The sequence below is a fragment of the Lactuca saligna genome, chromosome 2 (genome assembly GCF_052625555.1).
Source record: "Lactuca saligna cultivar CGN05327 chromosome 2, ASM5262555v1, whole genome shotgun sequence".
Taxonomy (NCBI): domain Eukaryota; kingdom Viridiplantae; phylum Streptophyta; class Magnoliopsida; order Asterales; family Asteraceae; genus Lactuca; species Lactuca saligna.
The window spans coordinates 48,685,148-48,701,578 of record NC_136418.1 but is presented as its reverse complement, the minus strand read 5'-3'; positions in this window follow the sequence as shown (position 1 = coordinate 48,701,578).

Sequence of the window (16,431 nt, the reverse complement as noted above, 5' to 3'; positions counted from 1 at the left end):
TTTCATTAAGGCTTTCATTAAACACACATAAAGTCATTTGAGCCTTTGGTCAACATGTTGCAGCATGCTTCTAGGGACACCTTAACTAGTTCAAGAGTTTCGAAAGAATTACTTAACCCTAGACTTGCAAGCATTAACCATTGAGAATCATCTTTGTTACCTGAAACAAAACATGAAGACAAAACAATACAAAACAAAATATTTTTTGATTTTTGATTTTTCGAAAATAAAAGAGAAAACAAATTAAAATCTTTTTGTTGTTTCTGAATTTTTCGAAAACAAAAATTTCTTAACGAAAATATTTGAAATGTACCGGACACACGAATTTTCCAGTTTCAATTTATGAAGATGAAGGGTAACGAAGCGTTGACTATAAACAATAATCGTTGAATCTAACAGTTGTCCCTCGTTATCACTATTCCTTCGAAATAGAATCCCCTTTGACCATTCCAGGTCCACCTAAAATTCTCACAAACGATATTTCATCTAATGGTTTTGTGAAAATATCATCCAACTGATAAGTGGTTTTCATAAAATGCACTTCAATATTACCATCTTCTACATGATCTTTTATGAAATGGTAATGAAGAGCAATATGTTTAGTCTTTGAATGTTGCACAGGGTTATGACAAATACGAATTGCACTTTGAGAATCACAATATAAAGGAATTCTTTTCATGTTTATTGCATAATCATGCAATTGACTCTGAATCCAAATTATTTGTAATGTGCAGGCAGCAGCAGCTACATATTCTACTTCAACAGTCGAAATTGAAACACATGTCTTAGGGTGAAAGTCATGCTTGGATAAGGCTTCACCCACTTGTATGTGTAATGGGTTGCCTTTCCTTTATAAGTAAGTGAGTGTCACTCATTTTAGGAAAAAAGGAACACTTTGAGAGCATTATTTTAGAGAGAAAAATTGCAAGACCCATTTGTACTCTTTCTATGACAACTAATGAGAGCCTAAAAATAATTATTTACTTCTTGTGTTCTTGATTTTTTACATGATGATTCACTAGATCTTTCATATTACGCACATGCGATCATAATCAACACCACCTCATTTGGTATCAGAGCAAACATATCACCATGTCGTTTTGATTTGAGCAACACTTATTTTGTTTCTATCTTCGAAATAATACTGCCTTCTTCATTAAACACAACTTGATTTCCAGTGCCCACAACTAGTTGCGAAACACTTATCAAATTATGTTTAAGGCCTTCGACATATACAACTCGATTCACGGTGAATTGGCCATTTGTTACTTTTCCATAGCCTTTGACTTGACATTTATGATTGTTGCCAAACTTCACAACTCCAGCATTATCCAGGCTTCGATAATCTCACAAATTCTCCATTCGTCCAATCATGTGACGTGAGCAACCATTATCGATATACCATTTCTCATCATATTGCTCGTCACATAATACCTGTTATCATTGAAAGAATTTAGGTACCGAAGGCTGTTTAGGTCCTTGGAAATTAGTTCTAAGAACATAATGAAATGTAGTACTTTTAACCCAATCACAGATTTTATTTTTGAAACTATCAATTAAGTCCACATTATTAGATAAAGGACTCGACACATAAGTTTTCGATAGTTTAGGATTTTTTACTAACAACATCCTTCGTCTTCTTAGATTAAGATTCAATATTCGCTGCATTCACAACTGCTCTCCACTTCTTCACTGAGACATTCAAATCATTTTTCGATGAACTTCCAGTTGATGAACTGTTCACATACTTTTCATAAGCATCTTTGATTTGTTGTTGAGAATAATTTCGTGGACTAATACATGCGAGCTTTTCCTTCAAGCCAATGATCAATATGTTTACTCTTGATATTAAATCGATTGTTGCGAAACCTTCAATTTGTTTACTTTCAGAAGCTAAATCTGATGTTAGCTGGTTATGGCATCGATGATTATCTCATTTAAATTTTTGGAATTTATATAAGTTGGTAACTAAAGGTCTTCTTCGAGGTTTACCAGTTTTAAAATTTGATAATGATAATTTATGTGCAGCTTGCGAACAAGGAAGCAACATCAAAAAGGACACCCAGTTGTGATAGATTTGAAAATCGTGGAACCGTCGGAACTTCTTCATATTGACCTTTGTGGACCATCAACTGTTGAAACTCTCAATAAGAAATGGTACATTTTGGTTATTATTGATGATTTTTCATGATTTACGTGGGTGTATTTTCTCAGGTTAAAATCTAAAGTGGCTCAGATGATGATCGGATTTATCAACCAAATTAAGAAAAGTCTGAAGAAGATTGTTTGAAAGATCAAGAGTGAAAATGGTTCGGAGTTTAAGAACAAAGCCCTGGATTCGTTCTTAATTGAAAAAGGAATTTTGCATAATTTTTTGTCACCATATACACCACACCAAAATAGGGTTGCTGAAAGAAGGAATAGGTCACTTTGCGAAGCAGCAAGAACAATGTTGACATATGCGAATCTTACCCAATATTTTTCGGCTGAAGCAGTATCCACAACATGTTTTACTCAGAATCGTTCGTTTATTCATCGAAATTTTAATATCACTCCATATGAAATAATCAATAATCGAAAACCAAATGTTAAAATTTTCCATGTATTTGGTTGTAGGTGCTTTATCATGAATCTCAAGGATAATCATTCGAAATTTCAAGCTAAGGCTGATGAAGGAGTATTTTTGGGATATTCGCACAATTCAGTTGCATATCGGGTGTTAAATAAATGAACATGCAAAGTCGAAGAAACATTCAATCTTACTTTTGATTACTATTATGTTAAACAAGTTGACAAACTCTTCGAATAAAAGCCAATTATTGATGAATCAAATAATGAAACTAAAATTATAACTTCATCTGATTTTAATTATGATTTGATTTTTGGTGTTCCTGACATGGCAATAGATGTTGAAGTTTGTGAGAATCATAATAATCAATCAGACTCTTCGAAGAACATTGAGGGATTGGATCTTACCCAAATTCCTGATGTCACGTTTTCAACATCGAATTCTCCAAGAATTGGTGAAAGTATGCTAAATAATCCAATGGAGGGGGAGCACTTGGATACGAATACTCAAATTGAGTTGGAGCATTCTTTCAAGGGGAAGAATGGGAGAATGGACGAAGATGTTGAGGGGGAGCATCTAGGTGAAGGAGAGCAACAGAATCTAAATAACATTAATACAATAAGTCTTAATCTAAATGATGAATTTCACGAAATTAATGATAATCTTTCTGTTGTAGGATCAGAAAATGAAGATTTATACGAAGATGCAAATTTGGATTTTGATCCATCTTATCCACCACTAGAAAAATGGACAAAAGATCATCCTAAAGAACAAGTACTTGGGAATCCACAAGATAGAGTTTTAACGAGAGCTCAACTTCATGCAAAGAATGAGGTATTAAATACTCATCAAGAATTTTTCATGTACAATGTTTTCATTTCGAAAATTGAACCAAAGACAATTAAATATGCAATGGAACACTCTGATTGGGTTGTTGCAATGCAATCTGAATTGGCTGAGTTTGAACGAAATAAGGTTTGGAGATTAATTCCTAAACCTGGAAATATTTCGATTGTCAGGTTAAAATGGATTTTAAAAAATAAAACCGACAAAGATGGAAACATTATTTGAAACAAAGCCTGACTTGTTGTAAAAGGTTACTCACAACAAGAGGGAATAGATTATGAAGAAACTTTTGCCCCTGTCGCAAGACTCGAGGTTGTTCGTATATTTCTGGCTTATGCAGCTCACAAAGATTTCGATGTATATCAAATGGATGTGAAATGTGCATTTTTGAATGGAGAGCTCGAAGAAATAGTTTATGTGGAACAACCCCCAAGTTTTGTTAATAAATATCATCCTGATTATTGTTATATCTTAGATAAGGTAGTATATGGGTTAAAACAAGCACCAAAAACATGGTATGACTCTCTTACCTCTTTCTTAAAACAATCGAAATTTAAACAAGGATCAAATGACCCCACATTATTTCAAAAGAAAGTTTGGAATCATCTTATGTTTGTTCAAATATATGTCGATGATATTATTTTTGGCTCTACAGACCCTGTTTTATCTAATGAATTTGAAAATCTGATGAAAAGCAAATTTGAAATGAGCTTGATGGGACAAAATTAATAATTTTCTTGGTTTAAATATTCTTCAAAGTAGATAAGAAATTTTTATCAACCAAGAAAAATATATGAAGAATCTGCTTGAAAAATTGGATTGACGAATAGCACAAAATTACGAGTACTGATGGCAATTGGAACAAGGCTGACACCTTCATTAGATAAACCAGCAGTTGACTTAACTCTTTATCGAAGCATGATATGTTCATTATTTTATCTTATAGCAAGTAGACCTTATATCATGTTTTCTGTGTGTAATTGTGCTAGGTACCACTCAAATCCTCGAGAGCCACATCTTACTACTGTCAAGAATATTTTTCGTTATCTCAAAGACTCAATTTCGTTAGGATTGTGGTATCCTTCGAACACTGGTTTCTGTATTCAAGCTTTCTCAGATGTTGACTTGGGAGGTTGCAATCTTGATCGCAAAAGCACAAGTAGAGGATGTTAATTACTTGATGGAAAATTGGTGAGTTGGCAATCAAAGAAGCAAACATGTTGAAGTGGTGTTGACTATGATGGCATTTGCGGAATATGAAAGATCTAGTGAATCAACATGTAAAAAATCAAGAACACAAGAAGTAAATAATTTATTTTAGGCTCTCATTAGTTTTCATAGAAAGAGTATAAATGGGTCTTGCAATTTCTCTCTCTAAACTAATGTTCTCAAAGTGTTCCTTTCTCCTAAAATGAGTGTCACTCACTTCCTTATAAAGGAAAGGAAACCCATTACACATACAAGTATGTAAATCCTCATCCAAGCATGACTTTGCACCCTAACATTCTACCCCTCAAAGTTAGGATTGGATGCCCCGACTTGAGTCCCTAACGAGCTAGCGCGATCAAGACCAAAACTCCCCCTCGAATTAACACTGGTCTTCAAATCCGCAAATGAATATCCGAGAAACCTGCTTCGGATACCCATCTTTCTCACCCTTTTTATAATAAAAAAGTGATTATAAAACCCATTAAGTATGAGAAGCGCTCAAGGAATAAACAATACAATACTACCCCTTGATGTGTACCAAAAATGAATCACCAAAAATCTTGCACGAAAAAACAATCATCAAAAAGCCACAAAAAAAAATTTCAATTTGTGAAAATTCTTGACTTTTTGGGTGAAAGTTGCAAGATTTTTCAAAAAATGGGTAAAAGTTGTCATTTTCATAATTCTGCAGGGACCCGTTGCACTAAAAACAGCAAAATATACGAAACACTAGCCCATTTGTAAAACTGGGCATAAAGTGTATATTCGCACAAACTGCAGGGTCTAGAACTAAACATTCTTCAATTTCTCAGAAAATTAGTCCAATTTCAAATTTGGGTAAGAACCACCAAATTCTTGAAACTTCAAGGACTATTTTCGACAATTCTGCTCTTTGTGCTCCAAACATTCGAAATATACCCCAAAATGTCGAAGTTGCCAAAAATTTGAATGTTCAAGGACTGTTTTCGAAACTTTCTACTTTTCTTTCTTTTCGGTTATCGCTTGCAACTAACTTCACAATGAAAAGATCATACAAACATTCAATCTTCAAAAGTCATTGAAATATCAATCTTGCATGATCATCCTTCAAACCTCCATAAGAAATCAAAGTTTCTTTTGAAGTCAACCCATTTAACACCAATCCATAGAATTGATATTCGTTGACTTTGTATTTCACACCTTCAATTATTACAACCCAAGAATCATACTCCATACGCACCATGATCTAAAAAACTTGAAGATTTCTAGAGAGAGAAAGTGAATATGAACCATATTCTAGTGAGAGAAAGTGGTACAAACAAGTATTCTAGAGAGAAAAAATCGAATTATGGATCAAATCAAGGAAAATTTTGATTTCTAGAACACAAAACACTCTCAAATCATGAAGATCAATAAGAACATAAAGAATCACCAAATCAAGATAGCCATCAAGGATTAGGTCTTTGATTAAATCAAGAACACCCGCTCTGATACTAATTGATGAATCGTTAATCAAGTAATGTAATCAAATCAGAATGAAAACGAAATGAAAGAACACGAGATGTAAATATGATCTTGTTTCAGCTCTATTATACTTTCACACTTTTACAGAGAGTACAAAGATAAGTTCTGTAAAAGACATCTTACCAAACTCTAAGTAAGGTTCCTATCTATAAGGATCAAGAAAGTATACAAAAAATACTAAGACATTACACTTAATCTTAGAACATACAAACGTCTTAGTAAATACATTACAAGTACACGAAGGGTATGGTCTTCGACTCATTACAAAATGTCTTCGACCCGTATAGTCGAGTACTGGGGTTAGGACGAGTGGTTCCAACTTTGTGGTGTACCAAAATCTGATAGGTGAGTTTGGCTCTATCTATATGGAGAACGAATAGGTAAGGATTTTTGTTGGATTACATTCTGAGAGAGATGTATCTCTCAGTTGATGTTTTTGACTTGGGTGAACATGTTCATTGGTTTGAAGAGGACCACGATGTGCATGAGGTAACATGTGGTAAATGAATGAGGTCATGTGTGGGATGCAATTTCAAATCAAGATAGAAATCGTTTGGGGTAAAGTGAGCTTTGTGATTGTGGAGTTTAGTGTGAATGGATGAGTCAGCTCGGTTGAGTAGAAATACTACGAAGTCCTATTGCCAAATAGGATAGGGCAGCCTTAGAGATTCAGCTGTTGGGTAGGGAGTCGATCTCATATTCAAATTTGGTGTCTAGCATTGAGAGGCAACTTGAGTTTTGTTTCCAGCTATCAGTGGATAGTACGGACAGGCATGGACGTTGATGTTGGGGCCAGAGTTGAATCATCTTAGGGTAGGCAGTGAAATGATTATGTCTTACCGGAGGTCGGACCAAGAGTAGAGTTTCGATTCCTAGGTGGATTGGTAGGTCTTCATTTAGTGTTGAGGACCGTGCATTGAGGTTAATTCTTTAGATGGGTTCTGATAGCATTATCGAATATTGGTCATTGGTGTGAGATAACCCCATTTCTTTGAGTTTCGGTTGGAGTCGACTGGTGAGTCGGGCATAGTGTTTAGCAGCTATCTATGGTTAATGACTTGTTTCATTAGTCGTAACGAGTAATCAGAGTTGGAAATGTTGATCGAGTCTGTTATTCGATGAGCGAATCACATGGGGATATACCGTATCGGCGGTTTTCTTGGGGTAATTGGTTATGTTCTGAATGAACCGTTACGCTTCTCGGGAAAATTGTTGTGATCTGAGTAATGATAAGGAGAAATTTCGAGATTGAAATCTAATTTATGTGAGGGAGAATTGTAACATCCTGTTTCGGATTGTCCGTGATTTAGGGTTCGTGGGATGCAACCCGGGTATGAGGAAGCCTTAGGGCTGCGACGACTTGCTAGAAGCGTACGGCTTCTTGTCACCTTTCCATGGATATGATGCTCACTGGAAATGGACTTATAACGAGGAAACTATGGAAGTTTGAAGTTTTGTAAAGATAGGTCCCTTATTTGAGAAATGTGGAAGCTTAGTACGCGAGGCGTACGTGTGTATACACTTAGCGTACTCATGTGCATGAAGTTGAAGCGGAGCCACCTAGTACGCTGGGCATACCAGAGGGTACATTGGGCATATTAGGCGCATAGTGAAAACCCTAAATGAGAGGGTGTACCTATATAAAAATAAGATGGCCTCTTTTCTGGCCACCATTTCGATAAACTTAAACCTCTCAAACCCTAATTTCTATCCCTTGGGCTTGAGTGACCATTTGTGAGCTTATAAGTGTTCTTGTGTGATTTTGGAGTGAAGAAGGAGCATGGAAGAGAATAGAGTTTGAGTCCAAGTTTTGGATTTGAGCTTTTTTGTGGTTGGAGCATCATTTGAAAGTATAAAGCTCAAATCTTTCCCATCATTTTGATTTTCAATATTATGGTGCATTTTAGGGTTTTTTTCCCAAAGCTTGAAGCTTTTTGAGTTATTGAACACCAAAGCCTATTATCTATCCTTTTAAGTGTTACTAGTGCAGAGGATCCATAAAAATGAGGTCTTGGATGTGAGAACCACCACATGCATGAGATATGAGCATCGTTGAGTGTAAAGAGTAAGTGTTTTTGTGTTTGGGACTTTATAAACTATCCAAAGGCTTAAAGTCACATACTTTATGGAGTATGAGCCTTTAGGGGGTCCATATCTGAGAGTGTAACTATGGTCTTAACGGGTTAAGACCAAGAAAGTGGGAAAAGCAATAGTGGACGTACGTCGACCGTAAACCTATTATGCTCCGCGTATTGGGTTGGTGTCCCTGATCAGGATTCGTGTGTATGCTTGTTTAGGCTGAGCGTACCAAGGGATGTACGCCCTGCGTAACGTTGTTGTGGGATTTTTGGGCTAAAACCCACATTGGGCCTTAAGTGTTGGGCCTGGATTTGTGGACCTATTATGCTGGAGATTTAGATCAGAGGAATATTTTGTATTCCTTGAGCCTTTGTGTTGGACTTTCCATTTGGACTTAAGTTTAAGAGTTGGGCTTTGGGAGAGCCCATCTAGTATTGGGCCTTGGTGGGCCTAATGAGCTTGAGTTAATTGTGGTTTAGGTAGTGAGCTATATTTAGACCTAATAACTGAGGTTTGGTCTTTCATCTTAATTGGGGAATTCTGGGTTTTGATTCAGTGTTAGAGGTCGGTGTGCAGCAGCAGCATCTATAGGAGCGGTTCATCATCCGAGGTGAGTTTGGACCTGAGGGTCTTATGTGCTTAAATTGAGTATTGTGACATCATGCATTATGTCTTTGTGATTTATGATGTGTATTATTCTAAGCTTTACTGAGTTAGGACCGGAGGGTCCACCCGAGTTGTGAGACATGTGGGTCTTCACTGAGACACATGACCGGAGGGTCCATACCGATCCGTGAGACGAGAGGGTCCTCATCGAGAAGCTTGACCGGAGGATCCATGCTGATCTATAGCCACGAGAGGCTTAATACTGTGTATGTGTTATTTTGGGTAACTCACTAACCTTCATGCTTACCGTGTTATGTGACATGTGTTTCAGATACTTCTTAGGATCGGGGGAAGGTGCCAACTTGATTGTACACACGAGATAAAGAGTTATGAGGATCCCAGATTGTTAATCAAACAATTAGGGAGTTTGTGTTTTGTTAATTTGATAATTGGGACTTTTGCGAAATGTGTTATGAGAATTTTATAATTTAAAAATGAAAATTTTGTTTGTAAAATTATGGTGTTACAAGTTGGTATCAGAGCCTTGGTTCGAGGGATTTGGATTCCCCTTCGGGTGTGTCTATACTCAAACTGAGGATTTGAGAAAAAAAAATTCACAAGAAATGATTTTTTAAATTGAGAAATAGTTTTAAGAGAAAACGAATTGGAGCAATGTGTACAATCAGCCAGATCCCGAACGGTGATTTCCAAAGATACCCTTACTTATTGTGTTATGAGTTATTAGTAATGCATGTTAGAGGATAGGCTCGGTATTTCATATCTTAGGGCTAGAGTTGCCTGATTTGTGATGCCTTAGCCTAGGAGTTGTTACTATCTGTTAAGTGCCTTAAGTATGTGTTGGGTAAGAGTATCTAGCAGGAATCACTTAGAGAGAGTTCTGAGTTGAGAGATAATGTTATGTGCCACTGGAGGTTATTCGACGCCCGAATGCGACTTGCTTTGTACTTTGTGGAACTCTTGATGATGCGAGTCAACTACTAAGTGAATATGACGATATTTAGGAGGTAGATAGTTGACATCATAAGGAGTTCTTCAGCAACTGATGGTAGAGAAGTGCTAGAACCTAGGAAGAGCCTAGGGAGTGACTTTATTCATATCAGTAGGCTGATAGAGGAGAGTATTCGTTGGAGAACGAAGAGGTGTAACGAGATTGGCGAGCGAGAAGGTTGAGCAGTTACTTAGGAAATCTGGGATGCTCCGTGTGGAAAGTATGGGTAAATGTGCAAGCAGTATGGGTCCATACTACTGAGAGCAGAAGACCCATACTCAAAACAGGGAGAACTCCAAAGGTTCTAAGTAATAGATTTAGAAGAGATAAGATGGTTCGAGTACCATGATTCACAGCAGATTGATAAGAGATAACATGTTTCGAGTACCATGATTTGTAGCGGATAGTGTTTCTGACTTTACCAGTTGTCCCGTTGTGATCGTTTACACTGAGGACTGATATGATAGAGTGTGGGGCTAGAGGGCCATGTCGAACGAGTTTCAGTGGGGCATACCTAGAGAGGGAAATCGAGTTACTTTCCGAGAGATTTTTATTGGAGAGATGCCAGTTGGAGTCGCAAGACTCAAGGATGAGTTGAGATGAGGCTTTATGGAGGATTGCGGCCTAAGTTGAGCAATCGGCCGATAGTTCAGATGTCACTTTCTGTGTCAAGAGTTGCGCTTTTCCCATTTCCTGGGAGAAGAAAAAGAGATGTCGAGTTTCCGGATTCAGAGTTGGAAGTAAACCTCGTAGGGTAGCAAATAGTTGTGACCTTTTCACCAGAGTATCTAGGCAATATGTATACTGCAAGGTATTTCTTATACCATGATAGAGTAATTAGTAGGGACTTAGATGGAAGAGAACAAGGAGGTGCTTTTAGGGTTGAGGCATACTTTTTAGCAACAATGACAAGTGACTAAGAGGAGTATACCGGGGCGGCAGCCCTCGTCGGTTACGTTGTGTATCGGTTATGAGAGTAAAGTCTCATGTTTCTATGATGATCCACATGATGGGACATTGGATGAGGGATCGGAGACGAGGTGTGTGATAGTGAATTATTTCCAGATTGAGAGTCAAGATTAATTCGGGACAGTTACGATATATGGCGATCTGTCGGTCTGATACTTCGAGATGACTAGAGGTGGTCACATTGGGAAGAATTCGAGGATTTCTTCTGAGATTCAGGATATTTTGAGTTGCTTGCGCTCCATTTGAAAGATTAACGAGTGATTATGTAGTACGCTTCAAGAGTCAAGTGTGATGTACCTGGTGAAAAAGTCTATGGAGTAGACTATTGGTATGCCAATTGGTGATGGTTCAAACCCTGAGTGGGGGAGAATTGAGTACTTTATTAAGAGGATCATAGATTTGTTCAAGTGCGGTTAGAGAAGTAATTATGGAGATCTACGATACAGATATATGAGATTTGGGTCATTGGTGGATGAGACAAGGACAGAATGAAATAATGCACCCACAGTGAGTAGCCGTTGGCTAGGGACCTTATTGTAGTTAGGAACTCTCCAAGTTGTAGTGGTTGATTTTTGGCGGTTTGCTTGTTGAGATTCAGTTTCGACTATTGAGAATTTCTATTTCGAAGTATGGGTTATTATATGCGCACTGGGAAGGGCATCAGTTGATTAGGCAACCAACTTCAGAGTCAATAGTGAGTATTCTCGCATGGATTTTGACCAATAGAGGATGAGGTTTAAGATTTTCATCAATGTGTTCGCAGTCATTGACGATTCCTCCGTGGTTCAAATTACGAATTGGAGTATTTTGAGGTTACGAGATGTGGAAGAGGAAGATCAGTGGTCGTAGCAAGACATCGTGAGATTTTTGATAGCGTGTCAGGGTATCTAGTTAGAATTTATTTGACTAAAGAGAGATTTTTACGTTCTGTTGAAGCACCAACTGAATTGAGTGTTAAGTCTACATTGATCCTTAAATCGCGTTCTACATCAACGTTAAGTCTAAATTTGTCGCCTAATGAGAAAGAGATTTAAAGACAAATTGATCATTTTCAGGTTGGCTACTAAGTTTAGCAAAGATATATTCCAAAACGGAAGAGGTCACACAAATGAAGAGAAGCAATCGAGGCTAAGTTCTTAAAGTTACATACTAAGGGTAAGTAATCATGTTTTGGTGCATCTCAAATGTAAAGACTATTCAAGTCTCATCTACAAAATAAATTACAAAAGTATCAAGGAATTTTGAAGCTATAATTACTATTATGGGTACTCTAACTACAATAGGTGTAACATCCTGTTTCAGATCATCCGTGATTTAGGGTTCGTGGGCTGCAACCCGGGCATATGGAAGCCTCGAGACTGCAACGAGTTGCTAGAAGAGTAATGCTTCTGGTCACCTTTCTGTGGATATGAGGTTCACTAGAAACGGACTTATAACAAGAATGCTATGGAAGTTTGAAGTTTTCTCAAGATAGGTCCCTTATTTGAGAAATGTGGCAGCTGAGTATGCGGGGCATACGTGTGTGTATGCTTAGCGTACTGCATGAAGTTGAAGCATAGCCACCTAGTACATTGGGCGTCCCAGAGGGTACGTTGGGCATACTAGGCACAGAGTGAAAACCCTAAGATGACCTCATTTCTGGCCATTATTTCCATAAACTTAACCCTCTCAACCCTAATTTCCATTCCTTGAGCTTGAGTGACCTTTTGTGAGCTTATAAGTGTTCTTGTGGGATTTTGGAGTGAAGAAGGAGCATGGAAGAGAATAGAGTTGGAGTCCAAGTTTTAGATATGAGCTTTTCTATGGTTGGAGCATCATTTGAAGGTATAAAGCTCAAAGCTTTCCCATCCTTTTGATTTTCAAATTATGGTCCATTTTAGGGTTTTGTTCCCAAAGCTTGAAGCTTTATGAGTTGTTGAACACTAGAGCCTAATATTTGTCCATTTAAGTGTTACTAGTGGAGAGGATCCATAAAAATAAGGTATTGGATGTGAGAACCACCACATGCATGAGATATGAGCATCTTTGAGAGTAAAGAGTAAGAGTTTTGTGTTTGGGACGTTATCAATCATGCAAAGGCTTAAATTCACAAACTATATGGAGTATGAGCCTTTAGGGGGTCCAGATCATAGAGTGTATCTATGGTCTTAACGGGTTAAGACCAAGAAAGTGGGAAAATCAATAGTGTACGTACGTCGAGCGTAATCCTATTATGCTCCGTGTATTGGGTTGGTGTCCCTGATCAGGATTCGTGTGTATGCTTGTTTAGGCTGAGCGTACCAAGGGATGTACGCCCTGCGTAACGTTGTTGTGGGATTTTTGGGCTAAAACCCACATTGGGCCTTAAGTGTTGGGCCTGGATTTTTGGACCTATTATGCTGGAGATTTAGATCAGAGGAATATTTTGTATTCCTTGAGCCTTTGTGTTGGACTTGCCATTTGGACTTAGGTTTAAGAGTTGGGCTTTGGGAGAGCCCATCTAGTATTGGGCCTTGGTGGGCCTAATGAGCTTGAGTTAATTGTGGTTTAGGTAGTGAGCTATATTTAGACCTAATGAGTGAGGTTTGGTCTTAGATCTTTATTGGGTACTTGTGGGTTTTGGTTCAATGTTAGAGGCCGGTGTGCAGCAGTAGCGTCTTTAGGAGTTTTTCATCATTCGAGGTGAGCCTTCTCATTGTACTTACCTAGAGTGGTTGCCTTTGTGTGACCGGAGGGTCTTATGTACTTATATTGATTATTGTGATATCCTGCGTTATATCTTTGTGATTTATGTTTTGTATTATTCTGAGCTTTACTGAGTTAGGACTGGAGGGTCCACCCGAGTTGTGCGACCGGAGGGTCCATACTGAGCCGTGAGACCGGAGGGTCCATGCCGAGCTATAGCCATGAGAGGCTGATTATTGTGTATGTGGTATTTTGGGGAACTCAATAAGCTTCCTGCTTATTGTGTTATGTGATATGCGTTTCAGGTACTTCTTAGGATTCCGGGAAGGCGTCGGCTTGATTGTTCACACGAAATAAAGAGTTATGAGGATCATGGATTATTAATCAAACAATTAGGGAGTTTGTGTTTTTTAATTTGATAATTGGGATTTCTGTGAAATGTGTTATGAGAATTTTTTATTTAAAAATGAAAATTTTGTTTGAAAATTTACGGTGTTACAGTTGGACCACATTCGAAGAATACATTTAGAGAGTCGATTCTTATAATGAAAGCAATGAAAGTTTTTGATAAATTAAATCACATTATCTAGGTAGTATTAGAAGTGTTTAGAAATGCTAAGTAATCTTATTGTTATCAAAATGTGTGATAATTCCAAGGGAATGGAAATACATGTGTGGCGACCAAACAAAGTAGTAAAAAGATAAAGAGATTTATTAAGGTTAAAGGTTTAAGTCGTCAATGAGGGAATTTATACAAAAATATTTAGATTATTCTTTTGAAATATTTTCCAATTGTTTAAGTAAAGCCAATACAGAAACATCCCAAAAATCAAGACCAAAAATTTAATTTTAAATCATTAGGTAAAACCATAGTTTTCAAATCTTTTCATCAAACATAGTAAATATCTCAAAACAATATAATCAGAGTATCAAATTATCAGATCAAAATATCCCAGGCTCAAACAAATGATGTGTGCCATGTAGTCATCACGAGCTCTTCCCTCCGCTACCGTTAGTACCTAAAACCAAAACTAAAAACAGTATGCACGAAGCATAGGGAGTTCCCCATACTACCATATACTATACACATAATCACATATACTGGGGCCCGCCCGCTACATCAGGACTTTCCCGACATCGGACTTGCTACAACATCGTGCCCCTCCTGGCATCGAGCCCCGCTCGGTATACAAAATTGTTTCTCTTAGGCACCGCCTGTCTTTGGGACTCGTCCGCTATACACATACAATCACCTAAACATGCTAGTAGTTAAGAAACATATTCTAATTGTATTCTTGTTCTAAGGCCTTGCCTAATTTCAGGCCCCACCCATGGTCTACTAGTGATAATGAGATACATGCCCCCATCCACACTCACCTCTCTCCTAGCACGGGTCTCGCCCCTACTCTACTAATATTGAGCTATGGAACCCCTTCCATACTCAACTAGTGATGAGATACGGGGCGTCGCCCACACTCACCTCCCTACCAGGCACATACAAGTATCACAAAAATAACAAGTATAGTCTAACATATAAACCTTCCTCGGACCTCGCACGACATCAGACCGTAATCCAGAAGCATATAATCTACGGCGGGCTAACCCCGACATCGGACCAAAGTCCAACACACGCTACCATACATAAACAAGATGGTATTGGTGCTTTCAACCCGTTCCTACTAGAGAAAAACTCACCTTGCATTGTTGAAGTCCTACTGATGATTCTCTGTCTGCTAACTTGCAATTCTCGAAACCACTGCTCCTTTGGCTCCCCGAGCTATCAGTACCAAAATGACATTCTGTCCCAAAATGCACTCAAAATCAAACTAGGTCAACCTTGGTCAAACTCAAAGTAAATGGTCAAAGTCAACGTTCCAAGTTGACTTAACTCGCTGAGTTTCTCCATCAATTCGTCAAGTTCTAAAACTCAGAATCCTGAAAGTGCGATCCAACTCATCGTGTCAACGTCTGACTCGTCGAGTTCCCTGGCTACTCATGGTCACGATTTATCGAATCAACTCATCGATTCATTCCTCTGACTTGTCGAGTTCTACCGCGAACAACATCGGGACAACTCACTTCAACTCGTCGAGTCCCTCACTCGACTCACCGAGTCTTTCAGTCTGCTTGGGCCATCTTAACAAATTAAGCCCCTACACTTCATATCCAACCCCAAACTTCCTCTACATGTTGTAAATGACCTCTTAAGGGTAAAGTTTCCAACTTTACCCACTCCTAATCCTTCTTAATGGCTTTAACTTAAATCCTAGCTCCTTAAGACATAAATCTTTGTCCAAAATCCTTATTACTCCAATCCAATGCAAAAGAACCAAGATCTAGGCCCTAGTCACCCAGTAAGCACGTAAAGTCTCAAACCTTACATCCATGCATGGCCCTTTGGGGCTTAAAAGGCCATAACAACATCCTCAGGGTTTGCATGGGACTCCAATGGAATAAAGTTTCCACCTGTATGGCTTCATAACACTCAAAGACTTCAGATCAAAAGTGTAATCAACTTGGGACATCCATGACCCATAAATCAAGATCCTTGGACAAAAACAAAATAAAAGTGACCACAAGGATATCTAAGAAACTACAAGGCAAGTTAGAAGCTTGATTACTAGAAAGTGACAAGAATGGAACGAAATCCCTGGATCTACAACCTTTTCCTTGAACCTTTAAGCTCCTTCTTCTTCTTCTTCTAGTCTTCGAGAACACACAAATCACTCAAGGATGACTCACACACTCACAAGATGCTCTAGGGATTTATGGATGAGGGTTTACACAATGGAAGTTGTAAATGAGGCCAAGGGGTAGAGAATAAGATCCTTAAATAGGGCACCAAGACCTGGATTTATGGTTTCCCAAACCCAAACCAACTCGTCGAGTAGGTCACTTAACCTGCGCCCCCAAAATCCACTCCTACTCGTCGTGTCATCCCCCGGGCTCACCGCCTTGCCTTCTTGTCTTGCGTTTT